At 41.4% G+C, this 23,870-nt stretch overlaps 1 long non-coding RNA gene across 8 annotated transcripts in view; it reads right to left on the reverse strand.

Annotated features, from left to right (window-relative positions):
• Positions 1 to 23,870, reverse strand: part of LOC102165006 (uncharacterized) — a 307,376-nt gene that overhangs the window by 267,112 nt on the left and 16,394 nt on the right. For 2 of the 8 annotated variants that reach the window (XR_014834130.1, XR_014834124.1), the window contains exon 1: positions 2,373 to 2,611. The exons of 2 other annotated variants lie outside the window; for them this stretch is intronic. This is a non-coding gene — a long non-coding RNA (uncharacterized LOC102165006). Of the gene's footprint in view, positions 1 to 1,045; positions 1,235 to 2,372; positions 2,612 to 11,291; positions 11,515 to 23,870 lie in introns of those variants that run through there. 4 more of the 8 variants (XR_014834131.1, XR_014834133.1, XR_014834125.1 and 1 more) reach the window with 4 other exon arrangements.

Consider the following 23,870-nt stretch of genomic DNA (forward strand, 5'->3'; position numbering starts at 1 on the left):
AGATAGGATATGACTGATAACAGTGGATCTTGAACCTCAGTTTTATAAGAGCTATGTAGCCACATACCCAGGAATTCTGACTCATTAGGTCTGAGTAGAGGGTCTAAGGACTTGCATTTTAATAGGAACCCCTCTCCCAATCAAGATAGTGAGGTATAATCTAGTCTAAATGGCCTCCCACCTCCCATCCCCTTCATCCCTTCTTCCTCTTCCTCATTCTTCTCTTCTGCGTTCCCTTCTCCTTCTGCTCCTCCTCTTCTCTCTCTTTCACCCCTCCCTCTCACAGATACACACAGACACACACACACAAGCTTTACTCCAAGGGTCAAGGTTGTCTCTCTGTTGCTGCCGTATGAAATCAACAACCTTTTTGGAAGATTGACATAACAGGCTAAAAACATTACCTTTACTTCCACAAAGAGGCAGGAATTACTCCCAAACATCAAAGATGAGGCACAGGGGATCCCCAGAGATTGTCATATAAGAAACTGAACTGGAGATTGAGTCTGGCTTCCTAAATTTCCTCTATTTTTCTAACAAATGAAGCATTCCCTGGATTTGGTGGTTTGAGATTTGGTAGTTCTAAATAGAACACTCAGAAAGAGGAATAATTGTAATTGGGGGTAAGGAGAAAGGGGTTATTCAAAAGATATGGAATTTCCTTATGTATTTATAATGCATGTGAGCTGAAAACCAAGTGAGACAGGCTAATTAGGAATATCTTAGACAACAGAAAGCCCATTTGGTCCTTGGAATGTCAAGCTCAGTCTCTGGCTGGATAACATGTTAAAAACCAGAATTCAGGCTATTGTTTTGAAAACTACATCAGATAGGAATGAGAGCAGACAAATGAGAGATTTATAATCCCCATGGTACACAGTTCATAAATTGGCTGCCCTTTTTATCTCTGTAGCAGGAGAAATGGGGAAATTCTGAAAATCCCAGAAGAAATAGGCAGGATGTCTAAGTTAAGAATGCAAGGGGGAAAGGACTCCCTATTAAAACAAAATACTGCCCCCTTTGCCCTGCACATATCATAACTTACCTGTTTTACTCCATTCTAGCTGGGCTTTGCCAGGTGATTTATTAGGTGGTCTAAATTTAGCACTGGATGGAAGGACAACTAGAAAGTGGCTCCCCACAGTGTATTCATGAATCTCACTTTCCTCTTGAAATTCAAACGTTGTGATTCCTGCTGTTATCACCATCTTGTCCCAGATATAAGCAGCTTCCACTATAATTACATGAACCAAATATGGACAAAAAAATCCTTACTGGTTTTAGCCCAACTAAAACCAAACAAAATCTGCCCCCCCCCTTACCACAAATTTATGAAATAATAAGGAACTGCACTTTGAGCACACCTTTATCTAAGCCTAGTGTGCCTCTTCCGAAGCTGGTGGCCGGGACCATCTAAATCTTCAGGTGAGAAATTATCTTCTCCCTACAGGAAGGACTCTGGCCCCTGGGGTCCAACAACATACCAAAATCATAACCATACAACATCACAGAATGCATGCCACGGGAATTGCAGACACAGAGTAACAGGGCAGTCCTGCCATCTCAAAGGAAAAGAAAAAGGTTTAGAGCCATGATGTATTCGGGGGTGCTAAATCAGAGCGCTGCTCAAGTTAGGGCAGCATCATATGGAAGCTGCCCAAGGGGAAACCCTTACGACATAGACAACCCTGGGTTAAAGCTGCAGAAAAATGAAAAGGGAAAAACCAAACTCTTTAAACATTAAACATTTGTTTAAATATTAACGTTAGCCTGACAGCAAAATCAATATTAAATCAGGCCTGGAAACTGTTTTACAGTTTCAAACCCTACGCTTCTTAACTGCCAATGTCATAAATGATGTCACTTTTCAGCATGATCGTGGCTGCCAGCAGTCAGGTCAGAAATGCCAGCTTTCATTTAAATTGTTCGTTTGTGATGTAATTTAGAGTTTACTCCCAGGGACAAATGTCACTCTCTGAACACGAGGCCCTGAAAGTGCTGCTCTGAGCAAAATACGTTCCCTCCTGGTTCCCTTCTATCCCCAACAGCAGGGTGTCCAGAGGGTCTTGTGAGCTCTCTTGGGTTTGAACAAAGATTGGAGGACAATAATGAATTGAAACTCTTTTCTAGTCAGTGAAGACAGAGATTCTGAGGACCCTTCTGGGGTGGAAGGAAAGGAGGCTGTGGAAAGCTGTACTAGCTGTGGAATGTTCCACGGGCAGGTTGGGGTTTGAGGCCAACCAACGACGGGGACACGGTGGGGTTTCAGCCGAGGGGCAGCCTCGAGCTGCCAACTGCACGGGGGGGACTTGTGGGATAGAGAGACGAGGAAAGGCTTCCTTTGTCCCCAACCTCAGCCCCTTGACTCTCACCCCAGTGGAAAGCGCCGTCCCTCTCCGAGTCTCTCCGCACTGGCCTATGAACGAAGACGTCTTCGGTTTGAGACATGACAGAGCTGCTAAACTGCAAGCCTGCTCTGGGAAAAGCAGTATCAGGCTCTTCCAAGTCTGCCTGTAGAGCTGCTGGCATCTCTGCAGGCAGGACTGTCTGGGGTGGGTCAGGGGCCTCCAGTAAGCGCGCACCTGCTCGACATCTTTTAGTCGCGGTTTGCACGGAACACAGCACGGGGTTTGCAGTTATGGAGGTCCAGGCAGACCCTAGAGAGGTGCAGTTTAACTAAGTGGTCACTTATTAAGATCCTGCTAAAATGGAACAAAGGAGAGCTCAAGTTTGGAGTATACATGCATGCATGCACGCGCGCGCGTGTGTGTGTGTGTGTGTGCGCGCGCGTGTGCGTACGTGTTTGGAGAGTAGTGATGATGAGAGACTGCGTTAGTTTGCTTCATGACCACATACCACACACTGGGTGGCTTAAACAACAAAAATTTATTGTCTCATAGTTTTGGAAGCTGGACGTCAGAGATCTAGGCATGGGCAGGGCCATACTCCCTCTGAAAGCTCTAGGGAAGTAGCTGTTCCAGGTCTCTCGGTTTCTGGGAGTTCCTTGGCTTATGGCAGCGTCCCTCCAATTCTCACATGGTGCTCTCCCTGTGTCTCAGTGCCCAAATATCCCCTTCGGATAAGGACACCAGCCGTACTGAATTAGCGGCCCATTCCACTCCGGTATGACCTCACCCTAACTAATGACATCTGCAAAAACATCTCCAAAAAAAGTCACACCTTGAGGTAACGGGGACTAGGACGTCAACATTGTGAATCTGAAGGGGATATAATTCAACTTACAACAGAAACAAACTGGGGGAGAAACTGGGAAGGATACAGATAATGAAAACAATAAGCAGTGGAATCAAAGACTTGAACTTGTCCAGGAAGAAGCTTTGCTTGAAGATGAATTTGACCTGGCAATCTTAGCTAGTCCTGAGACATCAGTGAACGTTTGTTCTTCTCAAACAATGTAGCCATTTTGGTTTTTTTGTAATTGCATTTCTACTGAAAATGGAATGACATTATCTTTCTTTTCTTAAAATTAACGGACCATGAGAAAGAGATGGGCAACCAGAACTACCCAGAAGTTAAATCAGTGGTCAATGCATAGTCCCCTTTCCAGGGACAAAAAGCATACATGGAACAAAGAACCACACAAAATATGGCACTGCGTCACCTCACCTACTACCTGCTCAGAAGAGGAATCGAATCACTGGGGGTGCCTGACTTCAGAACAAATGCAAAGAAGAATGCAAGCCAAAGCAGTCCTTATCCACTACAGTTGCAATTACAGAAGTTCAAAGTTACACTCAGAGATGCTCCAGATTTCCCCAGATGGCACAGAGTTGTTATACTATAATTCTTTTCATCACAAAAGCCACTTCAGCCCAAAATTCTAGAACTGAAATTTCATTTTGCAGTTTTCATCCATTTGGTGTTCTACGTGGCTTAGAATAGGACTCTCTCTTCCCCCAAACTGATTTCCCCACACCTCTGGTCCTCTATAAACATGTGGACGTGATCCTTCCTGTCAAAGAGCTGTGTGCCAATAACTGTTGGTTGTAACAAATCTGTTTTCTCTCTGCCCCAGTTCTGTCAAATTCGTGTTCACAAAGGGAGGTAGACAAGGAGATTATCCAAGACAGACACAATTTCTAATGAGAACAGCATAAACAAAACACAGCCTTGGTTTTCCAGGTGAAAAACAATGTCTTCCAATCACATCCTAGCCAGTCATTCCCCTGGAGAGAACGTGCCCTTGGCATTTTCTCAGCTGTGATGTGTGTTTGGCTTTGGGGGAGGAGTGGGAGGAAGGATGCACAGGGGTTATGGGAGGCTTGTAAAAAGAGTAAAGTTTGGTTTTTTTAAGTATACGATCCATGACAGTTTCTAATACAACAAAGGCCATTATGTAAACCAGAGATGATTTGCATGCAGGCTCACAGAAGCAAGAATGCGTACAGCCAGTTCTAGAGCGGATTGTGATGGTGACATTTTATGTTACTTCACAGCAAACTCTAGCTGGTGACTCCTATAAGGATGTAGTGTCTGCTCTGTGGACATGTATTTTTTATATGGGCGTGGCACTTAATTATTTTCCGTCAACACTCAATAGATCCTATTTTTATTTACGCAGAGGTTGAAGCAACTAAGAAAATGTTTCAATGCAGAGTTCTAGTGTATCAGGCCTTGCCTTTAAGGAGATTCACAATGTCCTTCCCATCCGGGTGTAGAAATTTGCCTTATCACCGTAGCTATTTTAGTGTATTAACACCTAATTCTGTTTATTAGCTGGGTTACTTTTGGTTTGGGGGGGGGCGTTGTTTTTGGGTTTTTTTGGGTTTTTTTTTTTTGCATTTTTAGAGCCATGCCTGCAGCATAAGGAGGTTCCCAGGCTAAGGGTTGAATTAGAGCTACAGCTGCTGGCCTACACCACAGCCACAGCGACGCGGGATCTGAGCTGCATCTTTGACCTATACCACAACTCACGGCAACACCGGATCCTTAACCCATTAAGCGAGGCCAGGGATTGGACCCACATCCTCAGGGATCCTAGTCGGGTTCACTACTGCTGAGCCATGAAGGGAACGTCCACTTTTGGTTTTAACTAACTCAAAACCCAACCAAACTCAAAGAACAAAGAAGGTGCCTCAGCCTGGGTAACTGGAAAGTCCAGAGAGGTAGAGCAGTTTCCTTCAGGTGTGTATTTCTATGAAATTAAGGTGCACCTAGAACAGAAGCATCACCCTGGAGCGTGTGAGTATATGGGGACAGTCTGGAAATAGAAACTGCTGCCTAGACACTTGCCAAAGGCCCTCTCCTCTTTTCAGCTGGAACGGCAGAGGATTTCCTTAAAGGAGCAGCTCCAACGAACCAACACAGAACAACTGCAGCAAGTTCTCGTTGCCTCACAGAGCACCTGATCAATCACTCCATCATTCAAGAACACTTATTTCCAGCAATATAGGTTTCCAGTTTTTAAAAAACTTTAAGGATAGCATTTGAAATAAAGAAGCATTAATGAACCTGCATAAAGTGTTTTGGACTTAAGGTTGCCCTCGGACCCCTCAAAGGATTTCAAAGGATTTCACCTAGTCCCCATTCATCTAGAAGAAACTTGAGCCCTTCAGAAGGCCCGAGATCTTGTCTGTGCTCTATCTTAACTGCCTAGCAGACTGAGCGCAGCCCTGCCGATGACAATAAGATAACCAGATTCATCTCAGCTGCAACAGGATGAGTCAACGTCCCACCCCAGAAGCCATGATGATTTCTCCTGTTACCCTCCCCATGAAGATGCTGGTTTCAAACCAGCTTCACACCTCAAAGGTCTCGTGTGGTTCAGACTGGAGGCTGCGTGAAGGTGGCTTCCAGGAAAGAAAACAGAACCTGTAACAGGCAGCTCTGCTCTGGAAGGGCATTAAGGAGAAGGATCAATGCTCCAGGAAGTCTGGCCTCTCCATCTCCTTGAACCTCTAACCAGGAGAGAAGACAGGGACCCCCATTCCTCCTTTCGGCCAAGGAACGGGGCCTGGAGAACTTTGCTGAACAGAACGAATATCTCCCAGCCCTTCTCCGGCCACCTTACAGCCCAAATCCCCCCAGCTGAACCCAAAGAATTCCTAGTGGCTATAAAATTCCCCTTGGCCCAGAAGCGCCAGGTCTGCGGTGAACCCTCATTAAAGTGTGCTCCTGCAGCCAGACTGTCAGCTTCAAAAGAAAACTCCTTTTAATTTTAACGAGAGCCCTGGGCATCAGAAACAGTAGGGAAAGGGGATCCATTTATGAGTTTCTACGGCAGATTATGGGTTTTATTTGCTCCTTTACACCACTTTTCAGTCTGTCATTTTGGTAAGGTTAACCCCAGTGTAAAATGTTCCCATAATTATGCTCGGAAACACTCCCAGCCTGCCTCACGCCAATAAATGCCTGGAATAACTGTCAGGCTAAATGAATCCCATTTGGACAAAATGATTATTGAAAGTTATTTTAGTTCCCTATTAAGCAGTTGCTGAACAGAGCTGTAATCAAAATGTTTATTTCAATTAGAATTATTACAGTCAATAAAAAGCTCAAGTGGAAAGTAAACTATACTTTATCAAATAAAGTAAAGGCCACAGCCAGTTAAATTTCTTGTTTCACATGGCCTCTATCCTACAGTCTGACAAGAGCCACAATTATCAGCCTTTTCCATAGTACACTAGCAGCTTTTATAGCCTAGCTTCCATCTAGCAGATTCAGAGCCACTTGCTCTGGGTGGACAAAACACCCAATTCTTGCCTGATGGTTACCATGGTCAGCAGGTGAGCGTGAGCCCCTCTGCTTCTGCAGCTACAGCGTAGGGGAGCCCAAATGGCTGAGAAAAGGCCATGGGGTCACAGCGCCGACAGCAGTATTTATTCATTACCCTGCCCTCAGGACTGACCACACAATCATTCACATGACTATACGAGTGATTTCTTTTCCTGCGAATCCCAGGGAAAATGCTTTGGCTTATTAATTAGGTCAATGCAGTCATCCTCGCCCGAAAACAGCTTTTGGAGGAGTCTGTTTGTTTGAAGAGGGAGCTAATAAAAAGGGCCTGTTTCTATATCCTACTATGATCTGCCCTTGAGATGAAAAAAGCTTGGGTACACACAAGCAAATTACTCCCCCCACCCCCAGCCCCAAACCACAACAGTTTCGGTCATAATCCTCTATGCCTACAAGTATTGTGTTACACATTCCAAAGCCCAGGCCATACCCAAAGTCGATAAGGTCATAATCTCTGGGGTGGGACCCAGGCAATAAGGGATTTTAAAGTGCCCCCCCCCCGCCCCGGGCAGTTAATGGTGGTAGGAACTCTACTAGAGGACAGCAGTTATCAAACTGTGGTTCCTGAGCCAGCAGCATCAGCACCACCTGGAAAAATTGTTAGAAATGCAAATTCTCAGCCTCCCTTTGTTAAACACTCCATCAGAAATGGTATGGGGCCAGATAATCTGCATTTTAACAAGCCTTCGGGTGAGTCTGACGCATACTCAAGTCTGAGAACCCTACTAGAGGGAATCTTATTTAAGGAGAAAAAACAGAGCAAAGACGTTTATCACTAACTTACATGTTAAGAAAAGCCAGCATTTACCTCTAATAGAAGAGGAGCAAGGTTAATAAACCAACAATGCCCACTGACGGTCTGACAATTAAGACAAGGGATATAAGAAGAGATGCTAAAAGTACTCTTAATTCCTGTCTAGACAAGGGAGAAGGTGCTCTAAGAACCACCATCATAAAAGCCAGGGTTGGCAGAATAATGCTCACAAGCTACAACCAGAATCTTATAGGAAACTAAAATGTACAGAGTAATGGGAAAGCTGGCTCAAAAGTAAAACCTTGAGTCAGGGAAGCATTTGCTTTGCTTCTTCTCTTCCTACAGCAGTTTTTCTGATCCCTTATTTCTAGCTTCCCAAGGTCCCCATGATTCCCAGAGCCCCTCAGAACAGACAAGGAAATGAACTCTTTCTAAGATCTAAATGACCAACAATAATTTTGTATTCTTCCATTTCCTTGCTGTATTTGGAGTGTAAATGTTCTCACTACATGGATGCTTAACTTAGAGACCTTCACAGCACTCTTAGCACATGCCAGTTCCTGTTCTAAGCCTTTTACACATATTAACTCATTCAACACACATAACAGCACCACAAAATAAGTACCAGTTTATACCACTTCATCACCTTGCCCAAGGCAGTCTGACTTTAAACTGTATACTCTTAACCGTTACGCTAAACACCTCAGAACAAGTGGGCTTTCAGATATGGAATTTCTGGGCTGGGAAGATTTAGGGAAGGAGCTCTTGGAAAGCTATTCGCGCCACATCTGGTAGAGAATTGCCATTCTATCTACATGTCAGGTCAGACTGGTCATGTATTTCCCACTTTGGTGGATTGTTCCCTCTTAGAAAACATGTAGTATCAGCTTTGTCTTAATAAACATATGCTATTTCTGCTACTGACCTGAGTATCTGACTAATCCAGACAAAATTCCTGACCTAATTATCTTGGAAGGATTTGCTTTTCTTATTAAAACTACGGTCCAAGCCTAAAGCTTCCAAGATGTATTTCTTCAAACTTAGAAGCATCGTAGAAGGAGCAACTGTGTCTGTTTCTTTGAAGTCCCAACATCAGCTCTTTTGAACAGAGCTGCCTTGGCCTAGCAGAGGAGGAATCAGAAAAAGGTGTTGAATTTTTTTCTCCTACTTTTTCCCCTTAAGTCTTTGTTAGAGCCTTTTTCATGAAATAAAGTCTTGAATTTGATGGAGGCATCACTTTCTGGCCTACGGCAAGTCTGTCAAAAAGAGAGTACATACTGCCATTTCATCCTGTGTCTAAAGGCTCAGCGTTAACTCACAGAGTGCTTACTAAGTACTGAACATCTGCATCTTCTTGGCAAAAGCCTTCCCAAGCTTGCTGGGGAAGGGTTGGGGTGGCAGCTCTGAGTAAGCTTCAATTTTTATCCCCTGACACTTTAATTAAGATAATTTAACAGCCTGTTAGGCACAATCTGCAGAATTTCCCACTAGGAGCCAATGAGGAGAGAGTCTTGGGGAGCAGGATGGAAATCCAGGCAGCACAGAGTTGGGAGGAGTCATGGTTATTACTCAGCCCGATGACTGTGACTTTCCCAAGGTCACACAGTTAATTAGAGGACTCCCCACATCTCACACCACATGAGACGCTGTGGGATGTTAAGTGGGACTGTTCAGGCATAACAAATTGGGAGCGCTTTTCTAGAAAAGCTCAGTGTCTAGCCTTCTCAGAAATTCACAGTCAGCTTAAGCACAGCCTTGGGGTGGGAGAAAGGCTGAAGCAAATACCAATGACATGACTCAAGACCCTCTGATTTTTTTTCAGAGGATGGAGGGGTTGCCAGATGCAGTGGGAAAACCTGCGTCTCATTTTTTCTCCTAGTTATACTGTGTGGCCCGTGCAGCAGCCGCTTGCGTCACGGGTACTCTGCAGACATATTAGGGCTCCCCACGCCTCTACCTACAAGGCAGTTTTAAAAAGTGCCTCTTACTCAGGCTTGTGCAATCAGAAACAGCACCCATGCAATTAATCATTTTAATTGAGAGACACTGTCAGCTCTGACATTCAAAAGTTCTATTCCTTGACTAGACTTCTCTTCTAAGACCCTAAAGAACTTATTTTTTAATTCTACCTTTTGAAACTAAGAGTTTTCAGTCTGACAGATAATGTGCATTTAACCTAAAAGTAGATGGCATTTACCCTAGGAATTACAACCATTCATACTTTGACATATGCTCAGCATTTATCAGGATTCAATCATTACTTATTTCCAGCTTTTTTTGTCTTTTTTTTTTTTTTGCCATTTCTTGGGCTGCTCCCACAGCATATGGAGGTTCCCAGGCTAGGAGTCGAATCAGAGCTGTAGCCACCAGTCTATGCCAGAGCCACCGCAACACGGGATCTGAGCCGCATCTGCAACCTATACCACAGCTCACAGCAACACCTGATCCTTAACCCACTGAGCAAGGCCAGGGATCAAACCCGCCACCTCATGGTTCCTCGTCGGATTTGTTAACCACTGAACCACAACGGGAACTCCTATTTCCAGCTTAATTGGGTAGATGCATACGTGTATAAATATAAAGACATACATGATGGTTTCCAGATCCACTTCTAATAGACTAAGAACTTCATAATGCAAGCTCTTAGATTCTGGATACCACCAAGGCCTTCTGTCATATTTAGGAGTGAATTAATAAGAAAGTGGGCAGTTTCTGGGTAAGAAACTGACATAAAGGCAAGGATCAAGATGAGCTAGGGGAGGCTAGGGCAGGGAAGCAACGGTCATGCGTTCTGGCTTATTTTAGGGCAAATGATCCACTGTTCAATGATCTACCTTGAGATTCTGTGGCAACTGGGGAAAAAAATAAAATGGAGGGAAGGAAGAAATGCATGTGTGTGCAAACGCAGGGAACTGCGCAAGTGGCTAGGGATCAGTAAGAAACTCAACTAGATGAAGTTGATGGTTGGAGGTAGATGGTAGGAAGAGGCAATCAGAATGTGATGGAAAAGGGGTCAAGTGAGTTGGGATCAAGAGAATCCTATCTTTCTCCTCTTCTCTGAAGCCTTCCCGACTACACAGGCACAAAAACACCTCTTTCTGTGAAAACTTCCAGCCTATATTACCCAAACCTTAAAGTGAAGTCACTGGTACTTAACCATGTGACAGATTTCATACTGTTACTTAACTGTGTTTTATTTATGTTTCCCTATGTCTGTATTTTGACTTTTTAGAAACATTATCAACAATTTCCAGGGGAGGATCTTTCCTTAGATAGTTGTAACTACAGTGGGAACATGTACAGGCCTTAAGTATTAATGACAACAGTTGTTAAGGGATTTCTACATGCACAAGTTTCCTATGTATTATATCTAATTCTCAAAACAATCCTATGAGGCACATATTATTTCCATTTTTAAATTGAGTAAACTAAGGCAGGAGAGGTTAAGTAACTTGCCCACAGAGCTCCCAATGGAAGAATCAGGATTTGAAACCAGGTTGTCTGATTCTAGTGTTTGTGTTTTTTAAACCAAAATACCGTTTTCCTAACAGGTGCTTAAGAAACTTTTGCTGAATGAAGGGGATAAGGGGATATCAGATAAATTTTTTGAGTCTATTAATTGAAATGCTATTAAAACATTACTTAAATCTTCAGCAACTAAGAGATTTTCTTTACCAAGTCACTAGTAGGTTCCATATTCTAAGAAACATAAAGATCCTATGAGTATTTCTCATCAGAGACCTATGAAGAAGAAACTCTGTTTCATGAGCTTATTACTCACCAACTTTGCTCAGGCCACTCTTTTCTCTAATACATACGATAGGTCTCTGAACGTTTCTTTCCTCTCCCAGGGACTTTGGCAATCTGATATTACACTCCGTCTCAGTAGCATCTCAGTGATAAAAACAAGAAATGAATCCTTACAAAAGCAAGAGGGGAAGGGCTTAGACATGCTACATAGCTGACAGCTGACCGTAACAAAGGAGTGGTCACCTCCCCAGTTCAGAGAACAGCCTGGGTGGGGCTCTGGTCATCACCCAGAAACCAGGAGGAGCCAGGAAACTCGGAGGGAAGGGCTCAGGAAGATTTCCATTAGAGCCTACAGCGATGGGAGGTGGGACCCTCTGGAGCTGAATGCTCAGGATCCCACTTGCCATTTCACAGCCAAGTGCAGGCACGTGGGAATTTGAACTTATTACCACTTATCCTTGGCTGGGAAACAGGATAAACAAAAAACGAAGGTGCTGACAGCTCTGTTTTTTAACAAGTGCCAAAGCAAAATCAAAGTCAGGAAAAGAATCAAAAGAATGCAAGCAATGTGAAATTCCTGAATCCTTTAGGACTGTGAGAGAGGAGGCGGCTTTTCTCCTGAGGAAGGAAAAGCCCTTGCTCCTAACAACATTCCACCAAGCTGAGACGGCTCCCCATGCAAGTCCCCTTTCTGCAGAGCAGCTGTGCAGGAAAAGCACCATCCTTCCCCATGATTCTCATGTGTTTTGACTGATGCCTCTGGAACAGTTTAAACTCAGTAAGGCTTTCGAGAGTTGGCCAAACAAATCCTGCACAGAAATGTCAGCCTTCAATAAACTATCATGTCCAATGTCTCGATTTCAGCTCAGTGTTTAGACTGGAAGGAAAGCAGATGAATAAAGCAAATGCTTAATTTGTACTAACATATATTCATGTTTTATCACCATGGAAATGACCCATTGCTGCCAAATCACCAATGATACAGGTTATGATAGGAGCATGCGGAAAGTAACGACTACAGAGCAATGAGACTATAAAATGGGAGACATGATATAGTTTATCACGTGAATGAAAACTGCTGTCATTCAAGATGGCTGTGGAAAACGGTCACTTATTCTAATAATGCTGTCCGTCACAACATAGGACTAGTTCGTGAAGTACACACGAAGGTGTTTAATGCAATACTGGAAAGTTCAAACCCCGCCACTAACTAGCTGTGTCAACTAGGAAAATTTCCTTAGCCTCCCTGATCTTCCACTGGTAAAATATAGATACTGACTTCTTTGATGTCTGAGTGAAATACGTTTGTATTCAAAAATCCAATGTTTGACATCTAGAAAGTACTCAATAAATGGTGGCTATAAAAATTATCATCATCATTAATGATGATAATAATGAAATTAGCTCAGCTATTTAAAAGCTACAGAACCTTGAGCAAGTGACTTAACCTCTTTGACTCAGTTCATTCATTTAAAAAAAGGGTTTTTAAAATAACAAATGCTGGCGGGGGTGTGAAGAAAAGGGAACCCTCCTGCACCGTTGGTGGGAATGTAAGCTGGTACAACCACTATGGAGAACAGTATGGAGGTACCTTAGAAATCTATACATAGAACTACCATATGACCCAGCAATCCCATTCTTGGGCATATATCCAGAGAAAACTCTCCTTAAAAAAGACACATGCACCTGCATGTTCATTGAAGCTCTATTCACAATAGCCAAGACATGGAAACAACCCAAATGTCCATCAATAGATGACTGGATTAGGAAGATGTGGTATATATACATAATGGAATACCACTCAGCCACAAAAAAGAACAAAATAATGCCATTTGCAGCAAACATAAATGGAACTAGAGACTCTCATACTGAGTGAAGTAAGTCAGAAAGAGAAAGACAAATACCATATGGTATCACTTATAACTGGAATCTAATATACGGCACAAATGAACCTTTCCACAGAAAAGAAAATCATGGGCTTGGCGAATAGACCTGTGGTTGCCAAGGGGGAAGCGGGGGAAGTGGGGTGGATTGGGAGCTTGGGGTTAATAGATGCAAACTATTGCCTCTGGAATGGATAAGCAATGAGATCCTGCTGTATAGCACTGGGAACTGTATCTCATCTCTTATGATGGATGAATGCATCCATGTATGTGTAAGTGGATCACCTTGCTGTACAGTAGAAAACTGACAGAACACTGTAAACCAGCTATAATGGAAAAAATAAAAATCATTATTAAAAAAACAAAAAACAAAAAACAAAACAAAAACCAAGGTTTTTAAATACTATATTTAAAATATTTCATAGAGTTATCAGGGACATAATGAATGTCCTGAATGTATGAAAAGCATCTATTATAGTACTACGTACACACTAGGAGCTCAACAGATATGACTTCTTTTCAGTGACACTTTACATAGCAATATGAGGTTATTTAATTTGCAAATGGGAGAAGAGCTAGAATAAATGATCAAATATAGTTTCACCTGGAAACTACTGTTTCTCTGTTTAAAACCCTAGTACAATCCATTTAAAACATAAAATAAAAATTAAATCCTGCATAGACTAAATTTGTAATTAGAAACACAACAGATATTAAAAATACATTGTGTGTTATATTTACAATGCAAGTTAAGTAAAACGCCTTCAAGTAATAAGATATTAGAACATAGAAGCAATTGAAATAAAAGTTATAGTCATGAGAGTCTATAAAACTATATATTCACATTGTTATATAAATTTCTTTATTTCTGTGATGAGACTAGAAAAGATGCAACCACTCGCCCACACCAAAAAAATGCAGAATCTAGGCTTTCAGCCAGAAAGCAGGAATTCTAGAAGGAATAAATAAGTCTGTCCTTACGAATTGAGTCTAAATAAAACATAATCCCTTGTGATTGTGACAAAGACCAAAACTGAAACTTCAATGGCATCTTGGCAAAAGCTTTTGACTCCAAAGAATCTTTAGAGCCCCCCACACTCTGGCATGTTTGAATTCTAAATTAAGTCTACTGATACTTCTAAAAAAGTTAGAGGTACCTACAGCAGTTACAAGAATGGATAACGATTGGGAATAAAGTGGGAATTCCCACTGTGGCACAGTGGGTTAAGAATACAACTGCAGTGGCTGGGGTTCCTGCAGAGGGGTGGTTTTCCATCCCTGGCCCTGCGCAGTAGGTTAAAGGATTTGGCGTTGCTGCAGCTGCCATAGGTCACAGCCGCAATTTTGATTCAATCCCTGGCCCAGTAATTTCCACATGCCACAGGTACAGCCATAAAAAGAAGGAAGGAAGGGAAGGAAAGAAAGAAAGGAAAGGAAGGAAGGGAGGGAGGGATTGGGAATAAAGTACCCAACTGAACCTATTAATAATAACTTGGGAAGTTCCCGTCGTGGTGCAGCGGAAAACAAATCTGACTCGGAACCATGAGCTTGAGGGTTCGATCCCTGGCCTCGCTCAGTGGGTTAAGGATCCAGTGTTGCCGTGAGCTGTGGTGTAGGTCGAAGACATGGCTCAAATCCCCTGCTGCTGTAGCTGTGGCGTAGGCCAGTAGATGCAGCTCCGATTCAACCCCTAGCCTGGGAACTTCCATAGGCCATGGGTGCAGCAGCCCTAAAAAGACAAAAAGAGCAATAATAACAATAATAATTTAATTGTATTTCTTAAAGGTTTTTCTATTTTGTGTATTTACATATGCATAAATACCATAAAATATGTTAAGAATCAATGTTCTGGAATTCCCACTGTGACACAAGGGGATCAGCAGCATCTTGGCAGCACTGGGACACGGGTTTAATCCTCAGCCCACATCAGTGGGTTAAGGGTCCAGTGTTGCAGCAGCAGTGGTCTAGGTGGCGACGACAACTCAGATCTGATCCCCGGCCCGGGAACTCCATATGCCACAGGGCAGCCAAAAAAGAAAAAAAGAGTAAGTGATTTGTTTTTTGTTTTTTATGAAACCATGGAGAAGGCTAGTTAGTTAACTAAGTTAACTCTTAATGACTAAGCCTGCCTGTTTGGATAATTCGGCAGCTGACCTAAATTACAGAGAGCACAAGGAAGGAAATAGCCACTTGATTATCAAACATAAATATTGAACACAGTAAGTTTGTAAATTTAAGCACAAAAATTGATCATCCTTAACATAGGAGATTAAGTATCAGCATCACATGCAAGGTTTTTTCAAAGTACACACACACACAAACACACACACACACACACACAAAACCCCACCCATCAGAGATACTGGGTACCTATCTAGATATTATGTGGTTTTCTCTTGGAAAAGAAGTGTATAGGTTGGGAGTGAAACACACATGAACCCACGCATGCACACAGGTGATTCTTTTATACATTCTCTCTTCCTACCACTGAGACCTACTGCTAAAAATTGATGGCATATGTTGCAATTATTGTTCATATTTTTCCAAAGAATCAATGTATTTGCTGTTATTGCAAAAGACTCTTATTCCAGGAAAGGCTGTAGACAAGCATTTGAAATGATGATAACTGACTTAGTCAACTGAGCACTCTGTCACTCTCAGCAGAAAAAGCTCAAAACAAGAATTTCATGTTTTTAACCAAAGGCATCTGCAAAGCATCTGTTTGACCAAAAGGTGGTCATTTGAAGAAATACATGAGAAAGTTAAAAGTATAATTTATAGCATGCTTCTCATTACACATGCATCTGCCCTGCAATTTTCCTACCCTGACCCAAGTTCAGTCCCTAGGACACCAGAGACAGTTTTAAGAGGATATTAAATCCAAAAGCAAGAGGAAAGTTTTGCATTTCTTCTATATCAACTATATATATATATATATATACATACATACATACATATTAGGGTCCACCAGTGATTTCCATGCATAAACCTTTTCTTTCAGTCTTGATGTACAATCTGTGAGTAAACCATTTGGTTTGCTATATTATGCCCCCTCCTTGCTGTCACTTCATTGTCACGGCTGTCTGCTCATTTATGCCTTAATTTCTTCTTGGGTGCCTACATGCCTGGTTTGGGAATTGCTGCTGTTCTCTTTGAGCTGTTAGATTTTTGTAGTAATGAATAAAATGAAATGTAATAAGATACTATAGAGCCTGAGAAATAAATGGTGCTAAGAACTAGAAAGACTGGCAAGAGATAGTAGTAGTGTGTAAATCTTACTGGAAAACAGTTTTTTTGGTTTTCTGTGTGGGTTGTCTTTTGGGTTTTTTTTTTTTTTTTTGGCCGTGCTCTTGACATGTGGAAGTTCTTAGGCCAGGGATCCAACCCATGCTACAGCAGTGACAACACTGGATCCTTAATTAACCTGCTGCACCACAAGAGAACCCTGCAGGTAACTCGGAAAGCAATTTTACTCCTTTTTTTAAAAAAATTCACTTATCTAAAGAATACCTATGGTCTGCTCCAAATGGTTCCATGGCTAAGACTGAGACAAAGTCAATCCATTCAGTTTCCCACACGCTCTTCCTTTGGCATACCTTCTTGTGTACTCTCTTTTGAGTTTGTGCTTTCTCTTTAGCATATTAGAGTGAAGACTACAAGGAGAAAAATGGAACCATTTTGCAAGACTACTGCACTGAGGAGAATTCTGCTTTTATTAACCTGGTGTCCTAATGAAAAGCAATTATCCAACATTTTAATAACAGCTTTGCCGCTAGATTAAGAATTAAAACGATACTATCTATAAAATATCAAAACAGCTGGTTGAAGAAATACATTTCTAGCCAAGGTGAACTCCTAGCTAGTCACTTCTTTAAGCTCTTAATTTATGCTGAGTTTTCAGTATGCTGTCTTACCTATTGCTATAAAAATTATTTTAACAAGGTTTGTCAAAACAATTTTCAGTTACTGGCAAGTCTCAATTGCCCCCTAGCTAAAAACTGTCAACTAAATTGTCAACCTTGCAGGAGGTGAAAGTCGTAGTTTCCTGTTCTAAAGCAGAGAGTCAAATAGATAACAAAGACAATCATTAAGTACAGAATGTCATACTTCAAAGACATTTCGAGCCGTCAAAACCACCTCTGCATGCTCATGAATTTTGAAAACATTAAGAGTTTTTCAAAAATTCAATGGTAGTTCACACGGAATATAAAATGTGTCTCACACATATACTCTGAATTTTTAAATGAACCATTTGCTGTTTGGAGCAAAGGTGCTAAAATTTTGCTGGAATTTTAGATAAGAAAAATTCATCAGATTGGAGTTATAAATACAAACATTCTCAGAGCTCAGTCTTATCACTAATGTCTCTCCACTGGAATAAGACTGTATCTAAAATCTAGCTTGGGGAGTTCTCGTTGTGGCACAGCAGAAACGAATCTGACTAGTACCCATGGGGATGTAGGTTCGATCCCCGGCCTTCCTCAGTGGGTTGGTGAGCTGTGGTGTAGGTAGAAGACAGGGCTTGGAACTAGCATTGCTGTGGCTGTGGTGTAAGCCAGCAGCTGTAGCTCCAATTCAAACCATAGCTCGGGAGCTTCCATGTGCCACAGGTGTGGCCCTAAAAAACCACAAATAAATAAATAAAATCTAGTTTGGGGACAAATCACTAATTGACCTTTAAGATGTTTATAAAATGTTTCTATTTGCAAAGCTTGTTGCAAATTTTTCATATTTAGAACATTAACTCAGCTGTATGGTAAACGTTTTGCATGGACAGATACTCAGGGCCATGATTCAAATGTATGACTTCTTAGACTCAGTTCTGCCCTTCTTGACCACAGAACACAACAGTACACTCTGCAGAATCATAGGTGTTAGAAAACCTCTCCTCCAGCTCCCTCCTGATTCTTCAAGGTAGTTGTGCCTGTGCTGACAATTCTTCCTTGGGGATACAGAGGTAAGTGAAAATAATTAAAAGCCTGCCTAATGTAATCACTCGCAAAGGATAGTAAAGTGTCATACATAGTATTTTTACTTTTTAATTTTATTGATTTTATTTATTAGAGTCTCTCATTATAAAATAGTTATGGACTCTTTTTAACTTCACACACTTAAAAAAAAAATACCTATAGATACATTTTTTTACTACACCCATCATGCAAGGGTTTAAAATTTAAATACTTGCCAAAAATGAAGTCCCTGGGAGACGTCCATGAAAAATGTTGCCTAACATAAATATGAAACTTCCTTGGCTTCACTCTTGCACTTTCCCTGAGCTGCATGAGTAGATATTTTCTTCAAATAGGATGCCCAATAAATGGTAGGTGAGAAAGAAAAAAAATGATAAGCTCACAGACATAGAGAACAGACTTGCAGTTGCCAAGGGGGAGTGGGGAAGGAGCAGGATGGACTGGGAGTTTGGGGTTAGTAAATGCAAATTATTATATTTAGAATGGATAAGCAATGAGGTCCTACTGTACAGCACAATCTCCTGGAATAGACCATGATGGAAAATAACATCAAAAAAAAAGAATGTATATGTATATGTATAACTGAGTCATTTTGTTGTGCAGGAGAAATTGGCACAATACTGTAAATCAACTATACTTTAATAAAAAATAAAATAATTAACAAATAAACAATAATAAAAGAAAACAGGAAGATTGCACGTGCTCGGGCAATAGCTGTCCCGCGACCACTGCTCATGGCAAGTTCTAATGGCTTGTGGCTAGAAAAGGGTGCCACTGATTCCTCGAGGAAGACAGACTTATGCATGAGGTGACTATGCATGCTGTCCCTTTGCCCTTCTCCTGTTTTAGTGTATATCAGCATGAGGGCACCTGGGAGCAGAAGAAGGAAGAGGTATTACACAGTTTTATTATCTGACATCCTGTCAAAGGACAGCTCTTTCATCTTAAAACACCATCTAAAATCTTTGTGACAATTTAAGCACAAAATGAAGACTCCCCTCATAAACCACCTTCCCTTCTTTGACATTTCTATTATCACTAATTTTCAATAATGTACAGTAGATCTTGCTTTGCAATAATAAAACTACAGGTATTGCAAGTTTAGTTTTATATAACACTCCATATGGTAGATTCATAATAAATTTCTACTGGGAATACAATCATAAACAACTATTTTCTGCTATAAAAAACCATTAAGGCACAGACATGCACAAACAAGGTAATCTGCAATAAATTTGGAAATGTTAAAATACTACAAATGTAAATGTATTCAGCCCCACTGCAATGCATGTAATTTCCATAGCTTTATTAGAAATCCTGTTTTTGCAGTGGTTTAGCGATAGGTTATAAATATAGTAGGAATGAGTCAGCATGCAAATCCCTTCTCTGTGAAAAAACAATTTGAAAGGTTTTATAGCCCAAAGCTGTTTATTATTTTGCAAGAATAGTATTGCAAGTTTGTGTCTGAAACCTGCTGAGAGGAGAATTCTCAAAACATCCTGTTTATAAAACAGCAAGGGGGAAAAAAATCTCAGCAAATTAAAAAAAGAAAAAACAGCATGTGATTTATGTAAGGTCATGGAAATAGCATTTCCCAAATAAAGCATTTAGCTGATGGACTTTTATCTGTACACATTAGGGTTGTACAAGAGCTGATCAATATATCCCACTAAGAAAAGGAGAGCAGTGTTAGCCTGGCAAATTTGAATCCTGAAGGCAAATAAGTAAATACCTCTGGAGATGAGAGGAGATAAGGTTGCAGAGGTGAAGAAGAATAGGACAAAGGACAGAACTGTCAGGAACAGCAGGGCACAGCATGACGAAGAGGTGATGGCAAAGGGGAAGACCACTGAGGTTCGAGAACCTGAGCTCAGCACATAGGCTGCGAAGGAGAGCTGCAAGGAAAAAGGTCTCAGGTAGGGAATAAAACCCAGGAAGAATGAGGATCAAGAACAGATGACTGTGTCTGGAAGTCAAAAGCTCCCTGTGACCTTCAGAAAACTAGCTCCAGGAACTGGTGGGAAGCAGAAGCCAGCCCGTAAGGACATGAAGAGTGAGTAGATGGGTGATGGTGTGGAAATAACAGACATAGATCATTTAACGAAAAGAAGGGGAGGGACTTGTTGGCTTGAGAACAGATGGATCAATCGTCAGACTGAAAAGAACCAGAAAGGTTTAAAGCCAGTGAAGGGGCAAAACCAAAGATGCAGGAGACAAAAGTTATTCCTAATAGGATAAAGTTCAGGTGGGATATCAAGGAAGTGGACTCAAGAACACGGGTGGAGGGATTTGCTTAGGCAGCAGGTAGAGCACTTATTTAGGCAGAAAGAATGAATGGGATTGATAAAGAGAAAATCTGCGGGGAGTATAAGGAAAGAAGTTGGTGGAACTGAGGTCCAAAGACCTTCAATGACTTCCAAAAACCAAGAAGCAAACTCTTAGATGTATAAACTCATTTTAAAAACATGTTAACATTTCTTTGTGAGCATACAGAGGGTCTGTGTGTACGTTATGAGGGATCCAGAGACTATAAAAGACCCCAAACTATTTAAACACATGTGCATGTGCTGTCATATATATACACATAGATACACCCATACATATGCATGCATGTATACACAGAGCAAAAATGCAAGCCCATTCCAAAACTAGATATCATCATTTATTACACTGTTCACAGTAGCAACTTATGACTTTTTCCCAATTTCTCCTTTTCCCTGCAGAGGCTCTTTCTATGAAACTAGTGCCCATCACAAACAGGATGGAACTGAGCACCCACCACACGTCCAGAACACATGTAAGTGCACAAGCAGAAGTGTCTGTCTACCGAAGCAGGACACATCAGCATAGGGCCAGGAATGATCTTTTTAGATAAAATTAATTGTAGAAGCAGACAAAAAGAATCTAAAAAGACAACATTGAAAAAAGGAGGTGAGAAACAAGTTTATTTCCCAAAATGCAAGAACTGGTGCACCTTTTTATCTGATTATGTAAAAAGAGAAGACTGTGTGAGCAAGGCAAGCAGGGTTCACTGGGGATACTGCTTTAGAATTCTACCTTAAAAAAAATTGAGGCATTCATTCTTTTATATTAAGAAGAAACTGGAAAGGATTTTAAGGGAATATATAAGAATACCAAAAACTCCTTTAAGAAAAAGAAAAAGTTCAATAAGGAGGAAATACAGTTGTAACGTGGATGGGCATAGAAAATTATTTAGGGAAGAGACAATCAAACGTGTGAGCAAAAACGTAACCAGAACTCACAGAGCTATTTTGAGAGTGAAAACCAAGTGAAAAATGTCAAGTATAAGATTATTCTTATTTGACATTTTTATACAGCACCAACTTATAAAAACATCAAACATGGCATAATCCTTTCTCTAGCATTTTAACACGTCATTATAGTCTTAACAAGGACAAATGGCTATAGCCATTCATGTACTTTTTAATAGATTACTTTTATCATAAAAATGTCATTTTAGGATAATCTGCATTCTTACATTTTTATGTTCAGCTGTAGTCTTTAAATGTCAAGTATAGGAGATATCTAGGTCTCCAATTCTTAGAGTCTTTACTACAGATCTTGTGAATATCAGCATAAAAACAAGCTTTAATCTGATATGGCTGCTGTACTCAATTCACCCTTTCTATAATTTTTCTCCTTTTAAAAATAATTACAAAGTACATGTATTAGGTAAAGATGCGATTGTGGGTTAAAGCCGTAATAGGCAGGAAATTCGTAATGAAGCCCACTTTGATCCACATGAAAGTTATCACATGTTCAGCCACCCAGGGTCACATTCCCACAGGCACTACTGTATAGGAGACAGTTGACCTGCCTGCTCAATTAGCAATGATAGCAACAATGTATCATTTCACCTCAGGAGCTCACATGTGCCAAATGTCCAACCAGAGTTCTTGGACTGTTCCTCTTAAAAGTGGAGAAACAAAGCTAACATCAAAGATCCGGCAACTCAACCACAGAATGGGAATTAGAACTCCAATGAGTCAATAGTCTAGGGCAGATAACGGCAAACTTTTTCTGTAAAGGGCCAAATAGTCAATGGTTTAGGCTAGAAGGCCACACAGTCTCTGTTACAACTGCTCAAGTCTGATACTATAATGCCAACAGAGACCACACAGAAATGAGTGGGCATAGTTGCATAGCAATAAAACTTTATTTACAAAACCAGGAATTGGGCCAACCCTTGACCTAGTGAATGAACTCACATCATCTATCAAAGACCACAGCTCAAACCTTAGTTTCTAATTTCATCTAGATTAAGTAGTTATAATAATGATGAGATCTTCCAGATACAAAGTGACATGCTGGGCACTTTACACACATTATTTCACTTTCATCCTATTCAATATATACTGTTATTATCTTCATTTTGCAGATGAGGAAACTCAAGCTCAGAGAGGTAATATTAATTATAGGTGGGGAGTTCCCGTCATGGCGCAGCAGAAACAAATCTGACTAGGAATCATGAGATTGCGGGTTTGATCCCTGGCCTTGCTCAGTGGGTTGAGGATCCAGCATTGCCATGAGCTGTGGTGTAGGTCTCAGACGCGGCTCGGATCTGGCATTGCTGTGGCTCTGGTGTAGGCTGGTGGCGACAGCTCCGATTCGACCCCTAGCCTGGGAACCTCCATGTGCTGAGGGTGTAGCCCTAAAAAGACAAAAGACAAAAATACACATATATATATATAGAGAGAGAGAGGTCATTCAGCTTAAAATAAAGGAGAAAAAATTTGAAAGTAGGCATCTTGAATTAAAGCTTAAGAACCTAACTACTACCTGATGCTCAATGCATGTAACTTGTGGATAATAAGAAAACATGGAGGGTGAGCTGTATTTCTTAAACTTACAAAACTAGAGAGGGAACACTCCTAGTGGCTACATATCCTGAATTGGTCCCATTCTGATCTAACTGTGAGTGTGCTACTGGACACCCACCCACCACACTGGAGAATAAGACCTTCTACAAACTGAATTCTCCAACCAGCTAATAGGCCATTAAGTGCTCTCAGCTATCACGGGGAAAAGGCCCTGGACTAGGGCAGCAAGAATAAACATGGTACATGAATTCAAATCAAAGGCAAAACCAGAAAGGAATCTTCCCTATTACCGCCACCTCCAGAAAGGCTTGCACCTGGATTTCTCAGCTCATCCCCCGCCACTCTCTAGCTCCACTGGGAGAACGAATGAAAAACAGATTTTCAACATAAACGGAAACCATGATGTGATGCTTCTAGCATCTGTTGTTTGCGTGGCACATTCCCAACTCACAATATCCTCAAAGTAGACTATTATTTTATCCTCGTCTCACAAATGAAGTAGAGGGGTCATTAAGACTCAGTGAATTTTCAAGCCACCCGATAAGGAAAGGCTCAATACCAACTCTTCTACATCAGCCTTGAGGCCTCTTTCCTCCCAACCAGACTGTCTTCTGATCTTCGAAAGCGACCTACAGAGTGACAGGGTATTTTTTGGTTTTTTTTGCTTCTTAGGGCCACACCTGAGCCATATGGAAGTTTCAAGGCTAGGAGTCAAATCTGAGCTACAGCTGCTGGCCTACATCACAGCCACAGCAACATGGGATCTGAGCCGAGTCTTCAACCTACACCACGGCTCACCGCAATGCCGGATCCTTAACCCACTCAGCAAGGCAAGGATTGAGCCCACATCCTCATGGGTACTAGCCAGATTAGTTTCTGCTGTGCCACGACAGGAAATTCCCAGAGTGACAGTTTG

The sequence above is a fragment of the Sus scrofa genome, chromosome 18 (assembly GCF_054392235.1).
Source record: "Sus scrofa isolate SSC_HxYL_T2T_F1_AM1 chromosome 18, Sscrofa_HxYL_maternal_Yorkshire_Landrace_v2.0, whole genome shotgun sequence".
Classification (NCBI taxonomy): Eukaryota; Metazoa; Chordata; class Mammalia; order Artiodactyla; family Suidae; genus Sus; species Sus scrofa.